General features: G+C 40.2%; 1 long non-coding RNA gene across 1 annotated transcript in view; it reads right to left on the bottom strand.

The window, feature by feature from the left end:
• Positions 1-24581, bottom strand: part of LOC311513068 — a 43431-nt gene extending 18850 nt beyond the window's left edge. Inside the window, exon 1 of the long non-coding RNA XR_014709646.1 lies at positions 24453-24581. This is a non-coding gene — a long non-coding RNA (uncharacterized lncRNA). The remainder of the gene's footprint in view (positions 1-24452) is intronic.
• Between the last annotated feature and the right edge of the window lie 975 nt (positions 24582-25556).

Consider the following 25556-nt stretch of genomic DNA (forward strand, 5'->3'; position numbering starts at 1 on the left):
TGAAGGGGTCAGCTGGCAGACCATTTTGAGCAGTATTCTATAACTCAGTCCAAAGAAGGGTGTCTTAGTTTTCTTGCTCTCTTGCCTTTATAACATAAGTACTTTCACAGCTACTCTAGCAATACTCACACCACAACTCTCCAGAAAACTGCTTTGACTTAATTATATCTTTCAGCACAATAGCTGCTGTCAAGGTTCCTTCCCCACTCTGAACTCTAGGGTACAGATGTGGGGACCTGCATGAAAACCCCCCTAAGCTTATTTTTACCAGCTTAGGTTAAAACTTCCCCAAGGTACAAACTATTTTACCTTTTTCCCATTGGACTTTATTGGTGCCACCACCAAGCGTCTAACAAATATATAACCGGGAAAGAGACGCTTGGAAACATCTTTCCCTCCCCCCCAATTCTCCCAAACCCTACACCCCTTTCCTGGGGAAGGCTTGATAAAAATCCTCACCAATTTGCATAGGTGAACACAGACCCAAACCCTTGGATCTTAAGAACAATGAAAAATCAATCAGGTTCTTAAAAGAAGAATTTTAATTGAAGAAAAAGTAAAAGAATCACCTCTGTAAAATCAGGATGGTAAATATTTTACAGGGTAATCAGATTCAAAACATAGAGAATCCCTCCAGGCTAAACCTTAAGTTACAAAAAGACACAAAAACAGGAATATACATTCCATTAAGCACAACTTATTTTATCAGCCATTTAAACAAAATAGAATCTAACTCATCTCTAACTAGATAGCTTATTAACCCTTTACAGGAGTCCTGACCTGCATTCCTGCTCTGATCCTGGCAAAAGCATCACAGAGAGAGAGAGCCTTTGTTTCTCCCCCACTCCAGCTTTGAAAGTATCTTGTCTCCTCATTGGTCATTTTGGTCAGGTGCCAGCGAGGTTATCCTAGCTTTTTAACCCTTTACAGATGAAAGGGTTTTTCCTCTGGCCAGGAGGGATTTAAAGTTGTTTACCCTTCCCTTTATATTTATGACAACTGCCATTTACTCTTACCTGCAGAAATGTTCTCTGTTTAGCTAAAAGGATCCCCCTCCCATCAGGATTGTTCCCTTTCTTGCATCTGCTCTTATTTCAGCCCCTCCCAGGACATGCCATAAAAAGGCATCCTTTTAAAAATTGTACACAGTGTTGTTGCGGTTGTGTCAGTCCCAGGATATTAGAGAGACAAGGTGGGTGAGGTAATATATTTTATTGGACCAACTTCTGTTAGTGAAAGAGGCAAGCTTTCCAGCTTACACAGAGCCCTTCTTCAGGTCTGGGAAATGTACCCAGGGTGCCATAGGCAAATATAAGCTGGAACAGATTGTTTAGCACAGCTAGTTAACACATATTTCAAGGGACAATTTAAGCTGAAGTGGCCCATTAATACCCCTCCAGTCGTTGGGGAAGGAAGAAAGGGGGGAGGAAGAGGCAGCGGGGGGGGAGGTTATACATTGTTGTGAAAGACATAAAGCTAGTGTCTCTATTCAGACCATGATTTTTCATGTCTAGAAAAGTTATGAATTTAAGCTCCCAGGTTCATCTTTTGAAAGCATTGTGCAGGTTTCCTTTGCGAATGACGACCGATACATCAAATATATAGTGATTGTTTATGAAAAGTGTTCACCCACAGAAGAGGGTGTTTTGTCTTTTTTTCATTTTCCACTGTGAATTCACTGAGCATAGTGATTGCCTGGTTTCACTCACAGTTATTATTGGGACATTTAGTGCACTGGATGAGGTACACCATGTGTTGTGTGTAGGACACATTGATCTTGAAAGGTGTGTTGATCGGAGTAGCAGTGGAGATATGTCTGCGGGTTTTGCACCTGTTGTTCTGGCCGGATAACATATCACTTTCAGTTGGTGGGTCCTGGGCTATGGGGGGCTTGCTTCTGATGATGAGCTTGGAGGGGTTGGGAGTTGTTTGAAATCCAGAAGCGGGTCATTCAGAAAGATTTCTTTCAGAATGGAGTCCAGTGGATATAGTGTATTCAGTTTTCAGAAAGCCTTACCCAAGGTTCCTCACCAAAGGCTCTTAAGCAAAATAAGCTGTCATGGGATAAGATGGAAGGTCCTTTCATATATCAGTAATGGAAAACAAAGGGTCAGAATAAAAATTGTCAGTTTTCACAGTGGACATAGGTAAAAAGCAGGGTACCAAAATATCTATACTTGAACGAGTGCTGTTCAACATACTCATAAACGATCTGACAAACAATGACATGGCAACATTTGCAAATGAAACAAAATTACTCAACACACTTATATCCAAAGCTAATTTTGCAAAGCATTACAATGGGATCTCACTAAACTGGGTGACTGGGCAAGAAAATGGTAGATGAAATTCAGTGTTGACAAAATAGAAAGTAATGCACAATACAAGTAATGCACAAAATGCAAAGTAATGAAAAAAAAAAAGGATAATCCCAACTATACATACAAAATAACAGCAGCCAATTTAGACCCTAGCACTGAAAGAATATACCTTGGAATCACTGTGGATAGTTCTCTAAAAAACATCCATTCAATGTGCAGTGGCAGTCAAAAAAGCTAACAGAATATTAGGAACTATTAGGAAAGTGATAGATAACAAAACAGTAAATATCATAATGCCATTATATAAATCCATGTTAGGACCACACCTTGAATACTGTGTGAAGTTCTGGTCTCCCCATCTCAAAAAAGATATATTAGAATTGGAAAACGTACAGAGAAGGGCAACAAAATGATTAGGGGTATGGGACAGCTTCCATATGAAAAGAGATTAAAAAGACAGGGACTTTTTATCTTGAGAAAGAGCTGACTACGGGGGAGATATGATAGAAGTCTATAAAATTATGAATGGTGTGGAGAAAGTAAATAAGGAAGTGTTATTTACTCCTTCACATAATACAAGAACGAGGGATTATCAAATGAAATTCATAGGCAGCAGGTTTAAAACTCTCTTACAAGCATGCTTTACTGAGACTTAGCTCCTAACAAAGGCAAAAGCTCTTCTTAAAGACACAATGACATAGAAATCAACTCCATTGAAGGATTCATTACTCCAAAATAACTGTATGTGGCTGGGCCAATTGGTTTTCCTGTCATCATTCAGCAGCTCTGCTCTATCACAACAGGAAGAAAAATTACAGCAAGGAGATAGAAAATCACTCCCCAATTAGGGTGAAATTTCGGCTTCATTGAAATCAAAGACAAAACTCACATTGATTTCACTAGGGCCAAGATTTGACCTTCAGTCTAGTAATTGGCATCTGACTTGTTGTATAGAAAGCTCAGCAGTGACATGTCATTCTAAAAATTTTGTACAGGCTACACCATGAAACAACTATGAATCAAAGCATTCCAATACAAAAAGGAAAAACAGGTTTGGGTGATTTAATAAATATGAGGCAAGTGTTTCACAATAAAGAAAGAACAGTTCAAAGAAGTCTTGGTGTTTTCAAAAGTGGGTAGAGATGGCCTGAATGGATGATGGAGAGAAACAAATTTCACCTCCCTAAGTCTCAGGTTGGCAGGTGAGACTCAAAGGTGGGATCCTTAAAAGGTGTGTGGTGGCAGATTGCAGATGAGCCTCAATGAGGAGGGTCTTGAATGAAGTCAAGGAGTACAATGTAGGGGACTTTAAAAATGATATTAGCAACTAAAAATCTCCTTGCTACTGTTATGCTGGTGGTTGTGCAATCACACCATCTCGCTAAAGCTGTTCCATATGACACCCACCTTCCATTTAGGCTAAATGGAACAGTTAAATGCCCCTTTGTTTAGTGACAGCTGAAAGAATGGGGTAGGGGGAGGGAATGCTCCCAAGGACAAACCTGGGCAGTGGACTATGGGGTTCAAGTGGTTTCCCAGGTGGTCTGATGACAAACGCAGGGAAAGGGGATTGATCAGCTGTCTCTGTGTATGTCAGGTAACCTGAAGAAAAACCACAGAAGCAAACAAAAAAGACAGCAAGGAATCCAAGACACATTTGTAGTGTGAACCTAAGAAAAGCTAAGAGAGTTTTTGGGCAACATGTTGGCTGGAAAGAGGCTTGGGACTGTGAGCAGGTTACTGTTTGATTCCTACAGTGTTCATGGAAACAGGACTTTATGTACATTTTTTGTAAATAAACAGGATTGCATTAAAGAAATACCTGACTCCATCATTAATTTGTCAGTTTAATAGAAAACAAGACCCTCAATTTAGGCTAACTGCTTGGACCAAAAGGAATAATCCTATTTTTCCAGGCAGCCAATATAAATAACAAGGGAGGGTAAAATTCCTTCTCATGGAGGAAGGATGAAAAGGCTATTGTATCACTTACGTTACACTTAAATACTCAAAACAAATGGTGTATAGGCCTTATGATAGCTTTGCACAGGAGGGAATTGAGCTCAGTGGGCATAATGTCTGTACAAACCAGTGCATGAGTGGCCCTTAATGCTTGAGATAAAGATTATAGTTTTACTTCTCATAGATTCTTCTATATCCTCTGCAATTGGTTGGCAGACAGTTTGAAGGGAAGTTAATTGGGCAGCCGGGACGTTTCCACCTTCTGTAAGCACTTTAAATTTGTTATGGTTTTACAATTCTTGCTCCTCTGATTGTTAACTAGGATAGAAGGGAAAGGAAGAAATAGGCATTCAATACCACCACTGGTTCATAATAGGCTGGCCTAACCCAGTCTTATTAGCGCTACAAGAGAAGAAAAATAAATTAAAAATTCCACAAACAGTCTGCCCCCCCCAAAGCCATAAGCATTACAAAAAAAAAAAAAAACAGCAACAAAAATCAACAAAGACGGCAAGCCACCATAAAATCTATAACTCAATCTGGCATCTTTTCAACCCTCAATGCATCACTAGTATAGTTCAGAAGAGAACTTCAGTGTGTGCCACTGTCCACATTTCAGCAAAAAAGATTCTTCTCCACCCGTCATGCAGGTTGCACTGTTAATGCCATCACAGTGATGCTCTTATTTTGATATAGTCATTCTACAGATGGAGAAAAATCCAAAAGTATTAGCAGAAACGACAGTAGTCTGACCCACTCACTAAGCTTTGTATGTAAAACTTTGTATGAAGAACCTGTAGAATACAGGCGATCAGGACTTAACAAAATTGCTACAGCTAATTTCTCTTTTGGGATTTTCCTTTTTTTCATGATATACGATAATTTGAAGGCAAGCTTTATTACAGACTATTAACCTATGCCATTGGCTAGCAAGGCAGGAGACTTCACAGGGACATTAAACACACATTTCTCACCCACTTGATATTACAAGTGCTTCCCCCACTCCATAATTTGGTATTCAGATTCATGACTTTAATGATGGTGATTGTGTGGTCTAGACATAATGAAATGAAATTACCGCTTAGATTTGCCAGAAAAAAAACAAACCAATTATTTCATTCATTTCTTCCTTGTTTATTAGCATTAAAGACACTGACTGTCAGTGCTGTGGCATTTGCGTTTCTAATCCGTTCAAGTACCGAATAGCAGAAACAAAAATAAACTAATGTCTAATGAAAGTAGTGAGCTCAGTGTGCTCAATGTATTGTACCTACCCCTACAGACCAAAGAGGCCTCAGATATACATGTTTTTCTTTATTAACTTATCAATGCCTAATGATTTTATGGAATCACTTCAGCAAGATGTAAGCAATGTATAAAATGAAAATTCCTGCCCAACCAGTGCGCACACACAGACTAAAAATAATGCTTTGCAGTTACTGCTGTGTTATGCTATTTCTCCTGTCTAGAATTTTCACTAAGATTTAAATATCGTATTGGGTTTATTTAGGAGCAGGAGGATTGTTGGAAGATGAAGTATCTCTTTTTGTTGACTGATTTTTCACTTTTTCCTTACTCCACTGATATTAACAAAGGCAAATACTGAGGTGTAGGTTAGTGCCACACACTGATTATCTTATTTCCAGTGAGAAGCATCTAACTCATCAAGAAGTCATTTTGTGCTGCAAGGGGATTATTCTATGTGAGTGCAGGGTGAGACTGTCTCCTTATTTGGGGGCTAAATTGCCCATTCTTTTCCAATACACTTCCTGCCTCTGGTCTAAATATATTTCAAACCTACATAATTAGCAGTAAGAACAGGTACAACCAATGAATTCAGTCCTTCTGTCCCTACATGGTGGAGTTGTGTGTGCACAATTGTTGGGTCAGGCCCCAATGGACTTTGAACTTTAGAGGTTTTCTACAGCATTTTCTGGTAACAGCTGGAGTCAACTCAAAGACTTTTTACCCAGGGAAGTTGGAACATCGAGATCTTTATATCGGCACGAAGATGATACAGAGTTGTTTATCATCTGAGAACTGACGGTGGTTTAGTCTATGGTGTCTCAGAATTCGGCCTAGTGACTTCATAGTGATGTGAACCCAAATGAGGAAGAGAAGGATCCCTGCTCTCTTCAGATGTTTATAAACTTGGAAATAGAAAACTTGAAAATATTAGACATGTATTTTAATGGATAATTTTTTTTCTCAGGCTTATTTAATTGGAAAACAGTCTTTTTTAAAGTCATGATATGAGTTAATTTTGAAAGATTTTCTGTAAGGACTCTGCCCTATCATAAGCACTAGGTAGATGATTTAGTGCTGTCAAGTAAGTATTTCATTATGGTCCTTATTTTCACACTTTCCTGCTTGTTCAGGCTCATCACAGTAAAAGAAAAGGCTGAAAATGATTTCTCCAGTTTATTACTCCATTTGTCTGGAGGCAATTTTTGGATTGAAATGACACTAAATCCACTGGGAAGTAGAAACTATGGATCTTATAAATATGCAGCCATCACTTCTATGATCAAGCTTTTGATGGTGCTGCTATGACTGTCATAATAAGCAGAAGTATTATGGAGAAAGAGTTTTCAGGTTTAAATTCCATGGAGCATTCCTAGCACCCCACCAAAATTGATATACATTTTAGTCACCATAGAATCAAAAAAAATAATACACCAACTGTTGTCAGTTGCTGTCAGCTAAGACTGCAGTTATCCACTTCAGAATGTCACATTCAATATTTAAGAAAATATTATTACTGCATATATTTCTGTGTATTATGTTAATGAAGATGATTTGGGCAATTGGTTTTCTTTTGTTGCCTATGGGCTTCTGCTGGTGTGCTCCAGCATCCTACTCTTTCCACTTTTTATTTAACAAATAAAACAAATTTGATATGTAAATAAAATCTCCAGGGAATGACAGAGAAAATGTCATTCTGCTGGACAGAAAACAGCAACTATTTTCTGCTGCCTGTAGGCTCATCACTAATAGATTTTTTATTTATCTAAATTACAATTTCTGCAAGCCAAGCACCCCAGACTCTGCAAATAATGTACTGCAACCAGCACATTGCACCTCCTTCAACAAACAAGGCTAGGTATGGTAGAAGCTATAAACATTCTAGTTTGAGTTAATAAGAGTGTGATGTGGTGAGGAAGCTGTCAACCAATCAGAAGTGACTGCAAGTTAAAAACCTGTCCTTTCACACTATGTTTTGACGGCTAACTGGACAGGGGCACAGCTGGCTCAATTACAAATCAGGTCTTGTACCTGCCCTTTCCTAAGGCACAGCAATGGACCAAATCACTTTGGAACTAGCTAGATACTTGTTCTAAAAAGAAAGCAGTTTTGAGGCTCATAACCAGTGTTATTCTCCGTCATATATACCAGAGCAAGAGTTGAACTGGACCAGGCTCAATGCTACAGTATTTTTTTTTCTTTTTTGGTGCTAGGTCCCCAGAGTTTAAGCTTTTTGCTAGTTTGAGGGTTCTTTTTTCAGTGGATGGAAGTTGGAATCTGAACAGAGCTTGGGTGTCAGGGACCATAGTGCTTGAACCCTGGTCCACAAGGCACTTGGGAGCTAGTAAGTTTCAACTCACCACACAATGACATACTAACAATTGCCGGAATAGAAGCTGAACCCTAGCAGAAGACTCCAGTCCTTGACTGTGACTGGCAGAATTCTGGGGGTCCTGATTGGTTCACAGCTTCTATATAAACCTAGCATCCAAACAGAAGTTTGTCCATGTACCTGGGATTTACCTGCTTTGGGTTGTTTCCCCTGCTACACCTGCTCCTGACATCCTGGTAACCTGTCCCTGCCTGACACATGACTCTCTGTTTTGTCATGGGTTCTGACCTCCCGGTATCTGACCTGGTCTGACATCTGCTCTGACCACTAGGTCAGACTGCCACACCCTAGTCATAAGATTGGTTAAAACCAATTTGTCTTTTCCAAGTTGAATCTCTGGAGTCAGAAAGAAGAGGTGCCCAAAGGGGCATCCAAGTCTCAACAGAACATTTGAGACTACCAAGAAAACCATACCAGATGGATATCTGAGCTCTGTAAAGGGGGAGCTAAGCCCGAGGAGCTCACCAGGGCACCCTTGATGATAATGGTTTGAACATCTGCACATTATGCTGTGTAGTATTTTAATTACACATCTCAAGTAGGTTTGTAGGCAGAGCCTGGAAGAGTACCACCTTTTCCCCCCCTTTGAGAGCAGCGGTGCACTTCCTGCCCCAGAAGTAGAATGAATATTTTGGGGACATTTCAGATTTTAGCAACAAATCCTGCACTCCTGGAGAGAGACTCAATGGGAGTTTTGCCTGAGTAAGAAAAACGGGATTTCATCAAAATGTAACACCAAAAGGCCAGGCATTTACTTGCATTCAGTTTTTATTAGTTGATTGCTTTCTCACCCTATCACACAGGTATAAGAAGGTTGGGAGGGAGAAGAGAGAGAGAATTTAAAGTATCTGGATTCTGCTCTTCCCCCAAAGTGGAACCCTGATATTCCCTTCCAACCCTGATATTCTATGATTCTATGATTTCATTATGCAAAACTCCCATTGATGTTAGTCCTGCTGCAAGATTAGGCCCTTAAAGGTCTAATGAATAAAAGGTCAGAAATATATAGCTGACATCTCTGTTTCACTGGAAACTTTACCTCTTATTAAATCTGATAAAGAAAAATCCAAGCCTTTTTAAAAGTTAGTGGAAAAGATAGGTTTCATCTTAAATTAGGCAGGTGCAAATGGACAGCTACTCCATATTACCCATCTGCTTATATGATTCTCTCACTGTAGTACCTGAGTGCCTCCCCATTGAACAGAACATTCTCTATTCACCAGCTGTGAAAATAAGTTGGAAGTAGATGAACATGTGACAAGCATATTGCAAGTTCTGTCTTGCATTCTCACACCTCACCAAAGGGATTGACTTTCAGTGGGGGATAACCGATGACGAGTGTACTCTAGTCACACCCCCTCAGTGTTCCTGACAACCCTCTTGAACCACAGATTGCAACGTGTCCTCTAGGAGCTTACTATGACAGCTCTACATGCCCTAGGGCAGTGGTTTACAACCTTTATTCATTTGCAGACCCCTGAAAATTTGGAATGGAGGTGTGAACCCCTTTAGAAATTTTAGATAGAGTCAGCGGACCCCCAGGGTTCTGCGGATCACATGTTGAAAACCACTGCCCTAGGAATTCATAGAAAGTTTCTGCTCTCTCCGCATCATCAGAGTGGCACAAAAGTAGCAGGGTCTGAACATTTGGCCGCTTTCATTTGTTATGTCCTGTTTTCCTTAATCAAAAGAGTTACTTTAGGCTGAAGTTACTAGTTTTGCTAATTGTATTTGGAATCACAACTTCTGGTACCTCTGCTGCAAAGATATGAGGCCAAATTCTGCACTGACTTCCCTATATTTAATTTATCTCTGGGATTTATTACACACTCCTCACAGTGATATCAGAATTCCATAGGACTGCAGCACAGAATTTGGCCTCTAGTGTTGTGATAGCAATCAGAGCCAGCTGAGCTGACTGTTTCATATCACTGTGATAAGAAACTTAGTTATTGATAAATTACCTGGCTCTTAAAGTTCAATGGGAAAGTCCAGATTAATGCTGTTGTGTTTCCTAAGTAGAAAAGTAACATTATTTGTCTTAACAGTCTGTTTAGTTCTTCTGCCTTCCTCCCTGAAGGTGTTTTGAGTCATTCCCCTGAACTTTGTTCGACCCTTGTTTCTGATTTGCTATTGGTCAATTTAGTCTGTGTCCTCCATCTTGGGAGTTTCTAATAGAAAATAATAGTGGTGGCCATGTTGGATTTTTAACTACAAACTATCATTAATTCTTATTTCCCTAAAACAGCTAGCTCAAAACTAAATACTATTTCTTGCACACTAAAGCACTCTGATACTAACACTACCTTTGAAATGCTAATTAGGAGAGGTGAATTGTTAGGATGTTTCTCACCGCCACTCCACCCTACCCCCACCTCCCGCTGTCATTATCTCTCCAGGGTGCTGTAAACTACACAGAAGTGAGGCAAGTGGAAAAGAAAGGTAAAAGAATGCCTCTAGTAACATATCCATCATGGAATGTCAGTGAGTGAGAGAGACCATAATCCAGTGGTTAAGGCACTCCCTTGGGTGGTGGAAGACCCTGAGTCCAGTCCCCCTGCTCTTATCACTCTAAGTATTTATCCAGAGTGGTACAGCTTCAACAGCAGAAATTGAGGGAACCCCCCTCACTAGAATATCCCTTAGCTCAGTAATTATGCTCTAACCATGAGAGGTGAGATCCCTTCTCCTTTGGCAGAGGGGGGAATTGAACCTCGGTCTCCCACATCCCAGGTGAGTGCTCTAACAACAGGGCTAAAACATATAATATGGGCATCCCATCTAACCATTTTGTGCAGAGCTAGGAAAGTGCCTAACTCATTCCCACAAGCAATTACTTAGGTGCCTAAGCTGCCTAACTCCAGGTGGCTGGTTCCCATTTGTGGATTGCTAAGCAGAAATAGGTACTTGTCTGTTGCCTGGACTTAGAATCATAGAATATTAGGTTTGGAAGAGAACTCAGGAGGTCATCTAGTCCAACCCCCTGCTCAAAGCAGGACCAAACCCAACTAAATCATCCCAGCCAGGGCTTTGTCAAGCTGGGCCTTAAAAACTTATAAGGATGGAGATTCCACCACCTCCCTAGGTAACCCATTCCAGTGCTTCACCACCCTCTTAGTGAAATAGTGTTTCCTAATATCCAACTTAGACCTCCCCCACTGCAACTTGAGACCATTGCTCTTTCTTCTGTCATCTGCCACCTCATCTCATCTTGACTGAGAACAGTCAAGCTCCATCCTCTTTGGAACCCGCCTTCAGGTAGTTGAAGGCTGCTATCAAATCCCCCTCACTTGTCTCTTCTGCAGACTAAATAACCCCAGTTCCCTCAACCTCTCCTCGTAAGTCATGCGCCCCAGCCCCCTGATTTTTTTTTTGTTGCCCTCCGCTGGACTCTCTCCAATTTGTCCACATCCTTTCTGTAGTGGGGGTACCAAAACTGGACCCAATGTTCCAGATGTGGCCTCACCAGTGCCAAATAGAGGGGAATAGTCACTTCCCTCGATCTGCTGGCAATGCGCCTACTAATGCAGCGCAATATGCTATTAGCCTTCTTGGCAACAAGGGCACACTGTTGACTCATATCCAGCGTCTTGTTCACTGTAATCCGCAGGTCCTTTCCTGCAGAACTGCCACTTAGCCAGTCAGTCCCCAGGATGTAGCAGTGCATGGGATTCTTCCATCCTAAGTGCAGGACTCTGCACTTGTCCTTGTTGAACCTCATCGGATTTCTTTTGGCCCAATCCTCCAATTTGTCTAGGTCTCTCTGGACCCTATCCCTACCATCCAACATATCTACCTTTCCCCCCAACTTAGTGCCATTTGCACCCTCAGCATGTGTCAAGGTTCCTCCCCCACTCTGAACTCTAGGGTACAGATGTGGGGACCTGCATGAAAAACCTCCTAAGCTTATCTTTACCAGCTTAGGTCAAAACTTCCCCAAGGTACAAAATATTCCACCCGTTGTCCTTGGACTGGCCGCTACCACCACCATACTAATACTGGTTACTGGGGAAGAGCTCTTTGGACGCGTCCTTCCCCCCAAAATACTTCCCAAAACCTTGCACCCCACTTCCTGGACAAGGTTTGGTAAAAAGCCTCACCAATTTGCCTCGGTGACTACAGACCCAGACCCTTGGATCTTAAGAACAATGAACAATCCTCCCAACACTTGCACCCCCCCTTTCCTGGGAAATGTTGGATAAAAAGCCTCACCAATTTGCATAGGTGACCACAGACCCAAACCCTTGGATCTGAGAACAATGAAAAAGCATTCAGTGTTTTACAAGAAGACTTTTAATAAAAAATAGAAGTAAATAGAAATAAAGAAATCCCCCCTGTAAAATCAGGATGGTAGATATCTTACAGGGTAATTAGATTCAAAAACATAGAGAACCCCTCTAGGCAAAACCTTAAGTTACAAAAAAGATACACAGACAGAAATAGTGATTCTATTCAGCACAATTCTTTTCTCAGCCATTTAAAGAAATCATAATCTAACACATACCTAGCTAGATTACTTACTAAAAGTTCTAAGACTCCATTCCTGGTCTATCCCCTGCAGAAAACCAGCATATAGACACACTATAGACAGACACACAGACCCTTTGTTTCTCTCCCTCCTCCCAGCTTTTGAAAGTATCTTGTCTCCTCATTGGTCATTTTGGTCAGGTGCCAGCGAGGTTACCTTTAGCTTCTTAACCCTTTACAGGTGAGAGGAGCTTTCCCCTGGCCAGGAGGGATTTCAAAGGGGTTTACCCTTCCCTTTATATTTATGACAGCATGTTCCCAATCCATCCCATCATCCAGATCATTAATAAAGATGTTGAACAAATCCAGCCCGAGGACCGACTCCTGGGGTACTCTGCTTGATACCGGCTGCCAACTAGATGTTGAGCTGTTGATCATTACCCGTTGACCCCGACACTTTAGCCAGCTTTCTATCCACCTTATAGTCCATTCATCCAATCCATACTTTTTTAACTTGCTGGCAAGAATACGGTGGGAAACTGTATCAAAAGCTTTGCTAAAGTCAAGATGTATCACGTCCACGGCTTTCCCCATACCTACAGAGCCAGTTATCTCATCACAGAAGGCAATCAGGTTGGTCAGGCATGACTTACAGACTCATAGATATTTATGACTTGCCCTTGGTGAATCATGATCACCTTCCTCTCCTCCAAGTGCTTCAAAATGGTTTCCTTGAGGACCTGCTCCATGATTTTTCCAGGGACTGAGGTGAGGCCGACTGGTCTGTAGTTCCTCAGGTTCTCCTTTTCCCCTTTTTTAAAGATGAGCACTATATTTGCCTTTTTCCAATCATCTGGGACCTCCGCCTGATCACCACGAGTTTTCAAAGATAATAGCCAATGGCTCTTCAATCACATCTGCCAATTTCCGCAGCACCCTCGGATGCATTCGATCTGGACCCATGGACTTGTGCATGGGTCCAGATCTAATGATCCAGACTTAGGTGCCTATCTCTGAAAGGGGAGGGTTTCATCAAACACCCATCTCATCAGCATCTCCCATTGGCTAGTTTAGGCACCTCGCTGCCTAGGTTGTTTGCATTCTTACATGCTTATCTGTCCCTATTCATTGCATAGGAAGGCTAGGTGCATAACTCAGGCTTTGTGGATTGTAGGGGGTTGGTGGTGTGATTTTTCTAGATTCCTAAAAGTTAGGCATTTTTACCATTACAATGTCTACCCCACCCAAACATGTTATCTGATTTAGTCAACATTTATTCAAGAAGATCCAGGCAGAACTGTAGTATATTTACTAATATATGTATGCTAGCTTGCATACAATTCTTTTGCCCTGTGGGTCCTATTGGGTACCTTCAGTTTAAATAAGTTTTATTTGTAAAACTTAACTTTAAGTATCTTATTTATGCTGCTTAAAAGGACAGTTATGTTTTAAGGCTGAAACAGGACAAACCATTGTTATAATTGACCAACTGGGTAAAGTATTAAATAATATATAATGTGTTTAAGCACCACACAGCACCAGATTCTATGCTGAAATCCCATGGCATTTAGATATCTTATTGAGGTTCTGTTCATCTCTAAGGTGTAGAGGCATATGGAAAGATTTATGATTACTGGCATAATGAAAACAGGGGAAACAGTAGATATGAGCTATCTTGATTTTATTAAGGCTTTTGATAAATAAAGTCTCACATAACATTCTCGTAGGCATTGTAGATTAATTTATTATAAGATGGGTGCACAGCTGCTTGAAAGACCATACTCTGAGTAGTTATCAATGGTTTGCTGTCAAACTGGGAGGGCATATCTAGTGGAGTCACAGAGAGGTCAGTGCTGGATCTCAAACTAGTCAATATTTTCACTAACGACTTGGATAATGGAGTGGAGAGTGTGGTTCTAAAATTTGCAGATGACACCAAGTTTGGAGGGGTTGCAAGGACTTTGAAGGACAGGGCTAGAATTCAATAGAACCTTGACAAATTAAATAATTGGTCTGAATTCAATATGAAATTATCCATAGTGGAATAAGAATAGAAATTCAATAAAGACAAATGCAAAGTACTTAACTTAGGAAGGGAAAAATCAAATGCACAGCTACAAAATGGGAATAACTGGCTGAAAATGATCTAGGGACTATAGTGGATCACAAATTGAATATAAGGCAACAATGTGCTGCAGTTGTGAAAAAGGCTAATATCATTCTGGGGTATATTAATAGGAGCATTGTATATTAGACAAGGGAGGTAATTCAATTGTCCCACTCTGCTCAGCACTAGTGTGACACTCTGTTACTCAGGAGAGCACCCAGCGCCCCCATGTTTGTCTTGCTGGGTGTCTTCGGAAGGCTCATGATGCACTGAGCATTGTTGTTATAGCAATCATTGTTATAGTAATGTTCTAGGTTGTAATTTCATGTATATAGTTATGAGGCTGAAAATGTGTCCTCATGGCTTTAAACAAGCCCAGGCAAAAACTCACCAAAAGCAGAGGGGAAGTTCACACCTCATCAAGGGCATGTATGGGACAAACCCAGCCCAGCCTCACAGGAGTAAAGGACACTGGCCTAGGCAGCAACAAAGGTTCTGTTGGACTCTTGAGTGAGTCACCCCCCTTCCTTTGGTCAGTTTGGGACTACAATGAAGTAATGCTCACTTTACTCTGAAAGGGGGTTGGGGGAAAGCCAAGAGGGAAGAATGGACATGATAAAAGGGAGAGATATTTGCCATGCTCTTCCTCTCTCGTTCACCTACATCTACCGACACCACACCAAGCAACTGAAGCGCTGATCAAAGGGGAGAGCCTGGATGAAGCGCAATCAGGCAGCCTGTGGTGAGAAGTTTCTAAGTTTATAAGGGCATTGAAAGAGTTAATATCAGCTTAGAATGCATTTTGCATTTATTTCATTTGACCAAATCCAACTGTTATGCTTTGACTTATAATCACTTAAAATCTATCTTTGTAGTTAATAAATTTGTTTGTTTATTCTGAAGCAGTGCATTTGGTTTGAAGTGTGTCAGGGACATGCCTGATACATATCAATTTCTTTGTTAAATTGATGAACTCATATAAGCTTGCAGCATCCAGCAAGCATAACTGGACACTGCAAGATGGAGGTTTCTAGGGTTGTGTCTGGGTTGAGGCCGGAGATATTGGCCTGTGTCATTTTGTTGCACAATCCAAGGAGCAGCTTACATGCCAGAGGCTGTATGTGAACATCCCTGGAGTGGGGGTTCTCACAGCAGAGCAGTATAAGTCTGGCTTTCAGGGTTGAGGATTAGAGTGGCTTAGCAGATCACCAGTCTAGATAACACCAGGGGAACATCACCACTAGTGAGGCCTCAGCTGGAGTACTATGTCCAGTTCTGGGTACCATACTTAGGGAAGATGTGGAGAAATTGGAGAGAGTCCTTAGAACAACAATGATAAAACACTTAGAAAACCTGACCTACAAGGAAAAGTAAAAAAAAAAAAAAAAAAACACACACAAAACAAAACAAACAAAAAACACCCCAAAACCAAAAACTGGACATGTGTAGTCGTGAGCAAAGAAGACTCAAAACCATCTTCACATATGCTAAGGGCTGTTATAAAGAGATCTGTGATCAATTGTTCTCCATGTCTGCTGAAGATAGGACAAAAAGGAATGGGTTTAATCTGCAGCCGGAGAGATTTAGATTAGATATTGGAAACCCTTTTGAATTATAAGGGTAATCTCTAGAATAGGCTTCAAAGGGAGGTTATGGAATTCCTGGCACTGGATGCTTTTAAGAATAGGTTGGACAAACACCTGTCAGGGATGGTCTAGGCTTACTTTGTCCTGCCTCAGAAATGGAGGCTGGATTAGATGAATTCTCAAGGTCCCTTCCAGCTCTAGATGTCTATGATTTTCATTTTCATTTGGTCACACTGTATAGGAAGGACAGCTTTACACATAATTTATAGAGGGTTAAGTGATATATTTTAATAAAAGTTTAATCAGTTGTTAGTATTGTGGATTTTTGAACTCACAGTTCTGTTTGTATTTTGTCTTAAGGATAAAGTGCTTGACGTTGGGTATAGGTGCGTCAACTGCCTGACTCCAAGAGAGCTGTTCCCAGTTGTGGATAACCAGCAGAGATAAGTGCCTCCCTGCAGCCCAGACATATATGCCCATCTCTGTACAAGAGGTGGGGTTGAGGGCATGTCATAAATATAAAGGGAAGGGTAAACACCTTTAAAATCCCTACTGGCCAGAGGAAAAACCCTTTCACCTGTAAAGGGTTAAGAAGCTAGGATAACCTCGCTGGCACCTGACCACAATGACCAATGAGGAGACAAGATACTTTCAAAGCTGGAGGGGGGAAGAAACAAAGGGTCTGGGTCTGTCTGTGTGATGCTTTTGCCGGGGACAGAACAGGAATGGAGTCTTAGTAAGTAATCTAGCTAGATATGCGTTAGATTATGATTTCTTGAAATGGCTGAGAAAATAAGCTGTGCTGAATGGAATGGATATTGGATATGAATACAAAAAAAAAACAGTCTTTTTGTAACTTAAGGTTTTGCCTAGAGGGATTCTCTATGTTTTGAATCTAATTACCATATAAGTTATTTACGATCATGATTTTACAGAGGTGATTCTTTTTAGTTTTTCTTCTATTAAAATTCTTCTTTTAAGAACCTGAATGCTTTTTCATTGTTCTTAAGATCCAAGGGTTTGGGTCTGTGTTCACCTATGCAAATCGGTGAGGATTTTTATCAAACCTTCCCCAGGAAGGGGGGTGCAAGGTTTTGGTGCGGATTTTGAGGGGGAAGACGTTTCCAAATGGGCTCTTTCTTAATTAAAAAAATGGTTAGACATTTGGTGGTGGCAGCAAAAGTCCAAGGGCAAAAGGTAAAATAGTTTGTACCTTGGGGAAGTTTTAACCTAAGCTGGTAAAAGTAAGCTTAGGAGGTTTTCATGTAGGTCCCCACATCTGTACCCTAGAGTTCAGAGTGGGGAAGGAACCTTGACAGGGCATCTCTCTTTTGTTGGCATCTCCCACGGGCTAGCTTAGGCAGCTCCCTGCCAAACATGCTGGGTTTTATGGATCCCATTCTTAAGTGCCTATCTCTCTGCATTCATTGTAGAGGGAGCTCAACACCTAACATGTCTTTTCGTGTCTCATTGCTCTTCCAGTGATTTTCTAGGTGCCTAAAAGTTTGGTGTTGCAATACTCAGTGACACAGCGCCTCAGGCCCTGTGTATATCTGGACCATACTTCCTCCTCAGAGGATGAAAACATGTGGGGAAATTACAGCTGAGTCACTGTTTTTGTTCTGTGACCTGCTCCTGGGGCAGCGCTATGTCTATATTCATGAACAATTAAAAATTGTTAAAAAAGAAAGCAAATTACATTTTTATTACAGATCTATTTAAATGCTCTCTCAAAGTTCAGAGTTTATAAGGGAGCTTGTGTCATATGTCATGATATTGTAATTTGTAAAATATAGTATGTTATAACAGGCATTAACGAGCATCACTTTAGTAATATCTTTGCCTTTTTAACAAGACTATCACAACACTGGAGACTTCCTCATACAGCAGCAATGTACTTTCTCACAGACCTTTGCCAAGGTTCTTTCTTCCTTGACTAGTGCCCCAGAGCCTGCCCTGAAGAAAATACATTTGATTTATGAGTAAAAATATAAACCTGTAACAGTGATATCAAATACAGTTACTGAACAAGGGCCTCTAATTTGGTACAATGTGTAATGGAGAGTCACTTCCTTCACTGATTTTGGTAGCTTAAAAAGAAAAGGGAAAAAAAAAGTCAGCCAGGCTCTTATTCACTAATGCCATAATTCAAATTTTTAGGACAGGGGTTTGTTATAGGTATGATTAATGTTGATAGAACTCTTTACTTTCCATATTTACTGCTCTTTTAAGAAGGCAATTGAAATAGATTTGAGACAACAGGGATTAGAATTATCTGTTATCTGTCCATGAAACAAATGGAACATGGCAGTCAAAAGTTGATTAACAGACTTAAGTGTCCATGACAGCGTCAGCTGTATATTGAAAGAAATATCTGTTGCTTATTAGGTTGAGAGATTTCTTCTGAAGAAGGTGGAATAATAGTTTCTTCTACAGGCATAAATAAAGAGTACCTTACCATGCTTACCTATAAGAAGATAATTGTGTATATATCAGTGAACCCTAGTAGAGCTAATTTATCTCACACAGTCAGTAATTCACGTATTTTATATGATAATTGGCTGCATTAGGGTTCACTAATATTTTTACTTTCTTGTGTACCTTGCATAATTCTGCTGTTATACAGCTTCAGTGGACTAGAATGTTATCCTTATAAGCAGGTATACTATTTCCCAAAGCTGAATCATTTTTTTCTACATTTTTTTTTGTTATAGAAAACAACTGGTTTTTTTAGAAAAAGATGATTTCATGAGATATTTCATTTAATTTAAAATATGAATACAAAACAAAATCCTCAGGTAGCCTAGTAAGAAACTACTCTCTGAAATGTCTATAATTACTTGACACTCCTCATGTGGTCCCATTTATATTATTTCTTTGCAAACCTGGTGATATTTACATTTATTATACGCAGCATGTATACAAATTGTTAAGCTAATCTCTTCCTAGTTAAAGTTGGAAGAAAAAGGACCAAATGAATTGTTTGAGGGTTGAGAAATTCCCTCAGTGTGCTGAAGATTTTACCCTTGTCAGCAAAAGCCTGAGGAGCTAAAAAGTGATGTGGTAATTTTGTAGGGCTAGCCAGAACTAGCTTGTCTGCCAGCCCATAGCAGGAATTCTCCAAATATTTTCTCCTAGATACTGAAATAATATGTGTGGTTTTAGTTTCATAACTAAAACCCAGTAAGGTCTAAATTAAGAAGGCAACAGTATAGATGTATTATGTGCAAAACTGGATTACTTTTTAATTCTCTAAAGAAAGGGGGATGGGGGTATTTAACTTGCAAGAGTTTGAAGTAATTTATTTAGGTACTTATATGGATCTCATCACTAATAGAATCTGAATTTCTCATAAGTGTGTACTTATTTATCCTATCATTACCCCTATGAGACAGTGAAGCTTTGTTAGCCTCATTTTACCCAGGATCAATTGAGGCACAGAGCTATTGAGATCTTGATCCCACAGAACACTCCTGAATATCCTTAACTTTATTCACATGGGTAGCCCCATCAAAGCTACTAGGATAAGTCACTTTCTTTCAGTTTAGCATGAGAATAAGTGTTTGCAGTATCAGGACATAATACACTTGCCCAAAGCCAAGATGGGACCCTGATCCCCTGCATCTTAATTCAGTGCTTTAAACACAGATCATAATGTGGGTAAAGCCAAAGTAGATACTGAGCAGAAAATGCATGGAGACAAGTGACTCATAGAATCATAGACTTTAAGGTCAGAAGGGACCATTATGATTGTCTAGTCTGACTCCTGTACAACACAGGCCACAGAATCTCACCCATCCACTCCCATAACAAACCCCTAACCAATGTCTGAGCTATTGAAGTCCTCAAATCGTGGCTTAAAGACGTCAAGGTGACGAGAGCAATCATATCTCCCCTCATCCTTCTTTTTGTTAGGCTAAACAGGCCAAGCTCTTTGAGTCTCCTTTCATAAGATGGGTTTTCCATTCCTCGGATCATCCTACTAGCCCTTCTCTGTACCTGTCCCAGTTTGAATTCATCCTTTTTAAACATGGGAGACCAGAACTGCACACAGTATTCCAGATGAGGTCTCACCAGTGCCTTGTATAACAGTACTAACATCTCCCTATCTCAACTGGAAATATCTCGCCTGATGCATCACAAGACCGCATTAGTTTTTTTGACAGTCATATCACATTGGCGGCTCATAGTCATCCTAGATCGACCAATCCATAGATTGGTCATCCATAGATCGACCAATACTCAAGGTCCTTCTCCTCCTCTGTTAATTCCAAGTGAGGTGTCCCTAGTTTATAACAGAAATTCTTGTTATTAATCCCTAAATGCATTACCTTGCACTTTTCAGTGTTAAATTTCATCCTATTACTATTACTCCAGTTTACAAGGTGTCAAGGTTCCTTCCCACTCTGAAATCTAGGGTACAGATGTGGGGACCTGCATGAAAAAACCCCTAATCTTATTTTTACCAGCTTGGATAAAACTTCCCCAAGGTACAAACTATTTTACCTTTTGTCCCTGGACTTTTTTGCTGCTGCCAACACCAAGCATCTAACTAATATAACCGGGAAAGAGCCCACTTGCAAACGTCTTTCCCCCCAAAATCACCCCAAGCCCTACACCCCCTTTCCTGGGGAAGGCTTGATAAAAATCCTCTCCGATTTGCATAGGTGAGCACAGACCCAAACGGTTGGATCTTAAGAACAATGAAAAAGCAATCAGGTTCTTAAAAGAAGAATTTTAATTGAAATAAAAGAATCACCTCTGTTAAATCAGGATGGTAAATGCCTTACAGGGTAATCAGATTCAGAACATAGAGAATCCCTCTAGGCTAAACCTTAAGTTACAAAAAGAGGAATATACATATATCCATTCAGAATATATATCCAGATCTTCCTGTATGATATCCTGGTCCTTCTCTGTATTGGCAATACCTCCCAACTTTGTGTCATCCACAAACTTTATTAGCACATTCCCTTTTTTTGTGCCAAGGTCAGTAATAAAAAGATTAAATAAGATTGGTCCCAAAACCGATCCCTGAGGAACTCCACTAGTAAACGCCTTCCAGCCTGACAGTTCACCTTTCAGTATGACCTGACCATTGATTGCTGAAGCTCAGAAATATACAGTAGTAACGATCCCCATCTGTTCTCTTTCCAGTGTGTTACAGAGCCAGAAGTACTCAATATTAAAGATTGGCATAGCTCTAAATAGCTCCATCTTGGTCCAGCCTCATGGAGATTCTATTTCACATTTGCTTTCTCCAAATATCAACTATAAGATATCTAAAAACGATGTCAGATGAAAGCTGATACACAGCTGATGTCTTTTCACCTATAACACATTTTGTTGGAATTCGTTTTTTTTAAAATTCAACTTTTTTTGTTATCGCAGAAAAATAAGATTCTTTCATTCAGAAAATGAAAGAAATGCAGAGGGCTTGATTCTTCTCTAATCACCACTTACATTGTTGTATTGCCATTGTCTGAAATGGAATTACTCCTGATTTATACAAATGTAAAGGGAGTCTCCTGGCTTTATATTTTATGTAAAAGAGGAAGCAACATATCTGTACTATACAAATTTAATTTACAGATAATAAAAGATGGTCAAAGTTGATACACATATTTTAACACTATTTTTACCAACATGCAGAGCCAGACTGTGTACATACAAACCATCCTCCTCAGAGACAAACTAAATATAAAATCTAGGGATGGGATAGCCTGCAAAGGCTTTGACTGAGACTTTGAATGCATATCCAATCCTATGGAGAAGCTCACAAGGCTGTAATGAATCCATGTGCTGCAAAGAACAGGCTCAATAACTAGATAAATCATACACATCTGGAGAGATTGGACTACAACCCTTATTTTTGTATTTAGAAACATGCAGTATGTCTCTGCTACTCAGGATATGTCTACACTTGAAAAGCCACAGTGGCACAGCAGCACCATTGCAGAGCTTGAGTGCAGAACTACCTATGCAAAGGGGAGGGATTCTCCCATTGGTGTAGGCAATCCACCTCCCTGAAAGGCGACAGCTAGGAATGCTGTGAAGTGTTGTCTACACTGGGACTTTGGTCAGTCTAACAATGGTGTAGATTTTTCACACCCCTGAATGACATTGTTATGCTGACCTAATTTTCTAGTGTGGACCAGGCCTTAGGCTAAAAATTTCCCTTGGGTACCTATGGTGGTTAATCCCTTGGGTTTTCTGTGGGCAAGCCACTAGAGGGCAAAATCAGTGACTTCATAGATAGGTAGGTGGAATATTACAATATCTCATGTAATTCAAAACCACCCTTGTGGTGACACTTTTGGTCAGCTCTTCCTTCTAGTAACTCCAGGGATGCATACACAGGTAAAGTCAACCTCCCTCCCTCACAAAAGTAATCCTGGAATAAAATAACCAAGTATCATGTGCCATATGCAACCAATCAAATTCTGTCAATTGGGTGCAAAACCTGAGAAGTTTGGAAAGTTTTAAAACAAAGCGAAAATATAGTATTTATACATCATACAATATTTTTTCAAATTTGTGAACTTTTGTAACGTTGTCTCATTTTGAGAACTCATAGCATATTTTGTTTTAAAATAAAGAAAAAACTACATCAAAGGGATAATTAACAGGGAGGGAGAGGAAACTTATTTAAGTTAAGCACCAAAGTGGACACAAGAACAAATGGATATAAGCTGGCTATCAACAAGTTTAGGCTCAAAATTAGGCAAAAGTTTCTAACCATCAGAGGAGCAAAGTTCTGGACCAGCTTTTCAAGAAGAGTAGTGGGGGCAAAAATCCTAACTGGCTTCAAGACTGACCTTGATAAGTTTATGGAGGAGATGGTATGGTGGGACTGCGTATGATGGTATGTGGCCCATCGGTGAATACCAGTAACAAAAATCCCCAATGGCTGGTGATGGGACATTAGATGGGGAGGGCTCTGAGTTACTACAGAGAATCCTTTCCTAGGTGTTTGGCTGGTGGGTCTTGCCCACATGCTCAGGGTCTAACTGATTGCTATATTTGGGGTTGAGAAGGATTTTTTCCTTTGGGTCAGATTGGCAGAAATCCTGGGCGGGTTTAGCCTTCCACTACAGCATGTGCCACGGGTCACTTGCAGGTTTAAACTAGTGTAAATGGTGAATTCTCTGTAACTTGATTGATGATTATTGTATGAGAAACCAAGGTCCTGGAGCCTGCAAACACACATGCTTAGCTGTAAGCATGTACTTAAGTGCATTTAGAACTGTGGCTTTGATGTTTGCCCAGCTTAGGTCCTTTTATTTTTGTGTTCTTAATTTTTATAACAGAAAGTTTTACTTGTAGTTATCTGTTCACTGTCCCTATCTTCGGATACCAGAAAATAAAGCTACCACATTAATTTTAACAGTCCAGTTCTGCTCTGATAATTCAGATTTGTACCATACACTAGCAATGAACAGACGGATTCCTACACATAATTCTGTCCACTTGTAATTTAAAATGAGTTAGCTGTAAAGTTTGTCACACTCGTTAGCATCCTTCCACTAAGCACACAGCAGTTTCAATATTTTGTTGCCTTTGGAAGCAGAAAAGTTTTAACAAGAATTTTATTAAAGCAATTTAAGAAATAGATCAGTTGAGAGGGAGCCTCTGGAATTGTAGCTTAACATGAGTAGGGGAAAATCTGCTTGAAAGTCTAGCTCAGTTTCTTACAAAACAGTAAGAAATCCCTAATAGCAATGAAAAAAAAAATAGCCTCTTGCTAGACATAGACCAGCAGAGTATGTATTGACGGAATACGTACAGTGGTTGCTATTTAAAAGCAATGTTTGTGTAGTTACTTAAATATATAGAAATAATGGGATATCTAAGCTACTAATCTAAGAACTAATATCTCAGATAATTATTACTTATTTGTATTTAGGCCCGTAGGTACTACTTCAGTCTTGATGTCATTGGAGAATATTTGTGGGTAAATGTTGACTTTGTAATGGAAAACACTTTACACAAATATACACACTAAAACAGTAACTGTGAGCAATTAAACTGTAGAAGCATATCAAGAAAGTCTAAAATATTACATTATCTTTATGACTGAAGTTCAAATGTTTTATGATGCAGGAAAAATGTTTAGAAAGAACAGGAAATGTATTACCTCAGCTCAGGGGTGAAAGTAAAATACAGGGGCAGGGCCTCAGGCGGAATGGGCAGGACCACGGGTGAAAGTAAGTTACATTTCTTACCCTTACAGTCCAAACACAAGCAACCCACCTCTCCTACATACTTCATGGATCCCTCCCATTGCATGACTTAGATATAGAAAATAAAGTTACTACTACCAGTACTGTCTGTAATAAAACTTTACTATTGGAATAAGCCTGAAAACTCACTGTCACATTTTTCTCCTTGTCCTCCCTCCTCTTCCTCCAGCCAGGCTGCCGACATGGCTGGGCTCTGCATTCCCCACCCCCGCACTCAGCAGGGGCTGCAGGGGCTCCCCTCTAGCTCGTAGCAGGAAGCAGAGGGACTGGCTGAGGGAGATTCACGCAGGGTTGTTGCTGGGAGCAGGGGAGGGGGTGGGTTGCGTGAGACCAAGGCAGGGGCAGAATACAATAGGCATTTTACTGCACAGCTTAAATCCAGAGCTAATAAAAGCCAGTGGAAGGGGAAAACTCACTGTCACATTGGTTTCTCTCCTCTCTCCACCTCCAGCCATTTCAAGAAACCCTCCATAGTCAAATCCTTGGGGAAAACTGGATATTCAGGGAAATTATTGCAATGATACTGTTATTAAGGTGCCTTTATACCAGTATCGCTTATTCCCCTTCCTGTACAAAAATAGTTATACCAGCAGAAGCACATTTAGATACTTAGAGAAAGTTTTGTCAATTTCAGCCTCTGCACTCTGCAGGACATCGACACCCACAAAACAAAAAGAGATTGGAGCTACTATGTCCTAAAGCCATTTCAGGTGTTTAATTCAATATATAAAGAGGGTGGAATGAAAACTACTGTTTCTTTCAAAGGAGGCACAATAATTTCCCTGAATATCCAGTTTTCCCCTCCAGTCCTTTTGCGGTTTTGTCTATGGGGCTATTTGCTTTCCCTGTGAATCTTTAGTTGTTTTACCAAAATTGCTTTGCCCAAAATAAACCCTGATCATCAGAACACATCTTCCCACCATGTTCTCCATTTTTTTTAAACACTAACATTTCAAAGAGGATCTGCAAGCAGTTTGGACATCACAACCATGATCCTCTGCTGGGGAGGGAATGGGATAGATTTGAACTTAGAATCGTTCCTGACTTTGATTGTATTTTTTGTGTATTATATTATCAAAGATCATCTCATCCAGGGGGCAGAAAAGAACTGCCCAGGCTTTGGTACCCACCCACCCCCCAACAACTGTGAGTGAAATTAACAAGGAAGCCAGAAATAGCTCCTAATTCCATGGTTCAGAGTGAACAGCTACATTTAAACTGTTCTTATGCAGA

This window comes from Lepidochelys olivacea (genome assembly GCF_965140295.1).
Source record: "Lepidochelys olivacea isolate rLepOli2 genome assembly, chromosome: 1".
Classification (NCBI taxonomy): Eukaryota; Metazoa; Chordata; order Testudines; family Cheloniidae; genus Lepidochelys; species Lepidochelys olivacea.